Source organism: Ipomoea triloba, chromosome 15 (assembly GCF_003576645.1).
Source record: "Ipomoea triloba cultivar NCNSP0323 chromosome 15, ASM357664v1".
In the NCBI taxonomy this organism is placed as follows: domain Eukaryota; kingdom Viridiplantae; phylum Streptophyta; class Magnoliopsida; order Solanales; family Convolvulaceae; genus Ipomoea; species Ipomoea triloba.
The window spans coordinates 15,336,442-15,342,749 of NC_044930.1; the positions used below are offsets into that span (position 1 = coordinate 15,336,442).

At 36.7% G+C, this 6,308-nt stretch overlaps 1 non-coding gene and 1 pseudogene across 1 annotated transcript; one reads left to right on the plus strand and one right to left on the minus strand.

Annotated features, from left to right (window-relative positions):
• Positions 1-3,006: 3,006 nt before the first annotated feature.
• Positions 3,007-6,308, minus strand: part of LOC116005752 — an 11,363-nt pseudogene continuing 8,061 nt past the window's right edge.
• LOC116007721 lies at positions 4,515-4,621 on the plus strand. The gene has a single exon (XR_004095325.1). It is a non-coding gene; the product is annotated as a small nucleolar RNA R71 (small nucleolar RNA).

Genomic DNA, 6,308 nt, shown 5'->3' on the forward strand with positions numbered 1-6,308 from the left:
GGTGGTCACTAATAACAACTTTCAATTCATCCTTACCATCAAATTCAAAAACTTCTTCAACTAATGAATCAAGAATATCAATAGAATAAGCAGAGTTATCATCACTAGGGCATTTCATAGCATCATAAATATTGAATGTAACAATATTACCATCAAACTCCATAGTAAGTGTACCACTGTTGTGACACCCCAACCTCACACAGGCTGAGATAGATAAAACTTAGCACCACAGCTGCCTATCTCAACCAAAACCAAACGTAGCGGAAGCGAATTTAAAACTTAAGGGCGTCATGCCACATCTAGGTATAAGCACAGCCTAGATGCACAGGCTAAACATAAAGATAAACTAAGCTGTCATATAAATAATCCAGAATAAATCCTCAAACATAATCCATAATTATCCAAAAATACCCAAAAGACTAATCAAGAGTATATCATAATAATATCTCAAGGCACACNGAACTTACCTACTCCTAAGCAAGCATAAAAGAGCAATCTTTGCTTGAAAACTTGTAGGGAAAAAGAGATCAAATTTTTGGACAATAGGGAAGGGAAAATGGCGTGTAAAGTGATAGAGAGGGAGGAAGAAGAGTGAAAGCTTTTAGGGGTTTTGATCTTCCAAATTATATACTAAGAATACATACAATATTTAGGGTGTAAGACTTTAATATGAGTTGGGCTTAAGTATATAATATGATGGCTACAAGAATTAATTATATATATACAAGACTAGCAAATTGGGCTAATGAATTCACCCCTTATAATTAATATAGGAATTAGAATCAAGGAAGCCCATAGAAATGTCTTAGGAACATTATATAATATAAGATCAATAAGTTGGGCTTGTAGGAATATTTAATTACAACTATTGTAAGGATCCAAATTGAATAAAAATCCCTTACAAGAATAATTCAATTAATTGGGCTCTTGATTAGAATAATTGAATTAGGCTCATGAATATATATATACAAGTGTACATATATATTAAATTGAAAGAATTAGCCCAATTAGAATAATTAAATTGCCCAAGGAATTAATTAACGAACGAAAGGCTTGAACGAATTTACGGGGTGTTACAACTGTGAATATCAATTTTTGTTTTTGCAGTTTTTAAAAATGGTCTTCCTAGTAGAATAGGTGCAGAATGATCATTATTTTCCATATCAAGCACATAGAAATCAGTAGGGAATATCAAATTATTAACTTGCAACAATACATCTTCAATAACACCCCTAGGATATGCATTAGATCTATCAGCCAATTGGATGACCACACTAGTTTTATTCAAAGGTCCAAGTTTTAAAGAAGCATACACAGAATATGGCATAACATTAATAGATGCTCCTAAGTCTAACATGGCTTTCTCAAGTCTAGTATCACCTATCATGCATGGAATAGTAAACATACCTGGATCCTTGCATTTTTCAGGAAGCTTGCTTTGAATCACAGCTGATACATTCTTTCCCATTATCACCTTCTCACCTCTTTTTGATTTTTGCTTCCTTTTTGTTGTACACAACTCCTTTAAGAATTTACCATATCTAGGAACTTGTTTTATTGCATCAAGTAATGGAATATTTACTTCACAATTTTTGAAAGTTTCATATAACTCTACATCTTTCGCTTCTTTTTTAGATTCTGACAAAGCTTGAGGGAATGGGGGAGTTGGTTTATAATCAGAAAGACTAGGAAACTTACCTGGAGAATTTTCGTTCTTGCTAGTTTCCTCTTTTTCTTGGTCTACTGATGGGGTAACATTTGCAGGACCTTCAATTTCCTTACCACTTCTCAAAACAATTGCACTTGCATTTTCTCTTGTATTGACCACCGTTTGAGAAGGTAATTTTCTAGAACTCTGTGCCTCCAACCGACTTACCGTAGTTGCTAGTTGGCCCATTTGTCATTCTAAGTTCTGGATGCTAGCTTTCGTTTCTTGAAAATTGGACTTTGTTTCTTGTTGGAATAGTTGTGTTTCTTGCTGAAATTGTAAAGTGTTAGTGGCAAGAGACTTAACAATGTCTTCAAGATTCATACCTGAGTTAGAGCTTTGGGCCGGTGGTTGTCTTGAAGGAAATGGTTGTCTATACTGCTGAAAATTGGAACGATTCTGAACAATCTGGTTCCCTTGTGAGTTTCCATAGCTAAGGTTCGGGTGATCCCTCCAACCAGGATTATATGAATTAGAAAATGGATCATACTTACCTTGAGGTTGTCCAGGAAAACCTCCAGCCGCATTGACGTGTTCAATAGGTTCTTCTTGAAGAGTTGGGCAAGCATCAGTTTGGTGTCCAACTACTGAGCAAATTCCACAAGCTTTCACAGTTTGTATATTTCACAGCTAATTTCCGAACAAGAGTAGTTAAACCAGCCACTTGTTGTTCAAGATTGAAAATACTTACCTCATTCATTTGCATGGATGGTTGGACAAACCTACTGCCAAACTGTTGAGAATTTGCAGCCATGTTTGCAATTAGATTCTTTGCAGCATCTGGTGTCTTATCAACTAATTCACCTCCACTTGCAGCATCAATCATGCTTCTATCAGTTGGAAAAAGTCCTTCATAAAAGTACTGAATAAGTAATTGTTCCGTGATTTGGTGATGAGGGCAGCTTGCACACAGCTTTTTGAAACGCTCCCAATATTCATACANCTAGCAAATTGGGCTAATGAATTCACCCCTTATAATTAATATAGGAATTAGAATCAAGGAAGCCCATAGAAATGTCTTAGGAACATTATATAATATAAGATCAATAAGTTGGGCTTGTAGGAATATTTAATTACAACTATTGTAAGGATCCAAATTGAATAAAAATCCCTTACAAGAATAATTCAATTAATTGGGCTCTTGATTAGAATAATTGAATTAGGCTCATGAATATATATATACAAGTGTACATATATATTAAATTGAAAGAATTAGCCCAATTAGAATAATTAAATTGCCCAAGGAATTAATTAACGAACGAAAGGCTTGAACGAATTTACGGGGTGTTACAACTGTGAATATCAATTTTTGTTTTTGCAGTTTTTAAAAATGGTCTTCCTAGTAGAATAGGTGCAGAATGATCATTATTTTCCATATCAAGCACATAGAAATCAGTAGGGAATATCAAATTATTAACTTGCAACAATACATCTTCAATAACACCCCTAGGATATGCATTAGATCTATCAGCCAATTGGATGACCACACTAGTTTTATTCAAAGGTCCAAGTTTTAAAGAAGCATACACAGAATATGGCATAACATTAATAGATGCTCCTAAGTCTAACATGGCTTTCTCAAGTCTAGTATCACCTATCATGCATGGAATAGTAAACATACCTGGATCCTTGCATTTTTCAGGAAGCTTGCTTTGAATCACAGCTGATACATTCTTTCCCATTATCACCTTCTCACCTCTTTTTGATTTTTGCTTCCTTTTTGTTGTACACAACTCCTTTAAGAATTTACCATATCTAGGAACTTGTTTTATTGCATCAAGTAATGGAATATTTACTTCACAATTTTTGAAAGTTTCATATAACTCTACATCTTTCGCTTCTTTTTTAGATTCTGACAAAGCTTGAGGGAATGGGGGAGTTGGTTTATAATCAGAAAGACTAGGAAACTTACCTGGAGAATTTTCGTTCTTGCTAGTTTCCTCTTTTTCTTGGTCTACTGATGGGGTAACATTTGCAGGACCTTCAATTTCCTTACCACTTCTCAAAACAATTGCACTTGCATTTTCTCTTGTATTGACCACCGTTTGAGAAGGTAATTTTCTAGAACTCTGTGCCTCCAACCGACTTACCGTAGTTGCTAGTTGGCCCATTTGTCATTCTAAGTTCTGGATGCTAGCTTTCGTTTCTTGAAAATTGGACTTTGTTTCTTGTTGGAATAGTTGTGTTTCTTGCTGAAATTGTAAAGTGTTAGTGGCAAGAGACTTAACAATGTCTTCAAGATTCATACCTGAGTTAGAGCTTTGGGCCGGTGGTTGTCTTGAAGGAAATGGTTGTCTATACTGCTGAAAATTGGAACGATTCTGAACAATCTGGTTCCCTTGTGAGTTTCCATAGCTAAGGTTCGGGTGATCCCTCCAACCAGGATTATATGAATTAGAAAATGGATCATACTTACCTTGAGGTTGTCCAGGAAAACCTCCAGCCGCATTGACGTGTTCAATAGGTTCTTCTTGAAGAGTTGGGCAAGCATCAGTTTGGTGTCCAACTACTGAGCAAATTCCACAAGCTTTCACAGTTTGTATATTTCACAGCTAATTTCCGAACAAGAGTAGTTAAACCAGCCACTTGTTGTTCAAGATTGAAAATACTTACCTCATTCATTTGCATGGATGGTTGGACAAACCTACTGCCAAACTGTTGAGAATTTGCAGCCATGTTTGCAATTAGATTCTTTGCAGCATCTGGTGTCTTATCAACTAATTCACCTCCACTTGCAGCATCAATCATGCTTCTATCAGTTGGAAAGAGTCCTTCATAAAAGTACTGAATGAGCAATTGTTCAGTGATTTGGTGATGAGGGCAGCTCGCACACAGCTTTTTGAAACGCTCCCAATATTCATACAATGACTCTCCATTGTGTTGCCTTATACCACAGATTTCCTTTCTTATGTTGGCCGCCCTTGACGCTGGAAAGTATTTTTCAAGGAACACCGTCTTCAAGTCATTCCATGTGGTGATGCTCCCGGAAGGTAAGTAATATAGCCAATCCTTTGCTGAATCTTTCAAAGAAAATGGAAATGCTCTCAACTTGATTTGTTCTTCAGTAACCCCCATGGGTTTCATACTTGAACATACCACATGGAATTCTTTTAAGTGTTTATGAGGATCTTCACCTGCAAGTCCATGAAAAGAGGGCAAAAGATGAATTAATCCAGATTTTAATTCAAATTGTACATTAGCATCTAAAGCAGGAAACGTAATGCATAAATGCTGTTGATCTAAATTTGGAGCTCCAAGCTCTTTTAAAGTCCGATTTTGAGCCATGGGTTTTTCTTCTGAATTAGAATGTGAGGAAGATGGGGAATCAGTAGCAGTGCACTAAACTCCAATTTCCTCCGAGATTGTTTTCTTAACCTGCGTAGAGTTCTTTCAATTTCTGGATCGTATGGCAATATTTCTTGATTAGCAGATCGAGTTATAGGCATAAACCATAAAAGATATTGCAGAAATTAGACAAAGTAATGAAGACACCAAAAATTTATTAATTTTTTGTTTTTTTGTGTTTTTGACAAATAGCGAAGAAGAATAAATGAATAAATAAGCAAACGAATAAACACAAAAAATAAACTAGAAAAGCTCCCCAGCAACGGCGCCAAAATTTGTCGAGCTGTCGTAGGCTCCCAAATTAAACCTTAAAAACGTAGTAGTGAGAGTAAGGATCGTTCCCACGAGGAGTAACTAGTTTGATTTATGAGTTCAAATTAAAGAGGGGGGTTTGGTATGAAATTAACATTCAAAATAAGTAAATAAATAAATAAATAAGAATAAAAAAAATAAGAATCAAGTAGAAGTTTACTAATGAAATCAAATGAATTTTCAACACTTGGTCTAAGAAAACATTCACCATTGGATTTTAGTAACTGATCATAGATTCACGGTTAATTCATAACAATTGAACATTCATTGTGGATTAATTCCCGACTTTCCTTAGTCATAGGTAATCAAACACAAGCGGTATCTGTTGGTCCCAAGGGGATGGGGTACAAGTCAAGAGGGGGGGGGGGGGAATAGACTTGTTTAAGATTTTGCAAATCTTTTTCGACTTCTCGTGTGTATTGGACTTAGTAGTGAAGATCCTGAGGCTTGAGGCGGGCTTGGTGATCAAAGCTCAAGTGCTCGAGAGGTGGAGTAACTGGAAGCGGGGAGAAAAACCTGAGGAGAGGCGGAGTAACCTGGGAGCTGTCTTGTGAAGATCCTGAGGCTTGAGGCGGGCTTGGTGATCAAAGCTCAAGTGCTCGATAGGTGGAGTAACAAGAAGCGGGGCGAAAAACCTGAGGCTTGAGGCGGGCTTCGTGATCAAAGCTCAAGCGCTCGATATTGTACTAAAAAGGGAAGTTTTAGTGCAATCCTTCCAGGGAGTTTCTGGAAGAAGAGTGGACGTAGGCGGGTTGGCCGAACCACTTAAAAATCTCTCTCGCATTTACTTTCTGTCTTTTATCTCTCGCTACTAACTCTCGAACTGCACTGCATATAACCGCACCTCTCGAACTAACTCAAACTCGTGCTAACTAAAAGGGATAACTTTTCCGCTGCGCATAAAACTTTGTCTTCATCTTGTGAGGTATCGGACCTAAACATC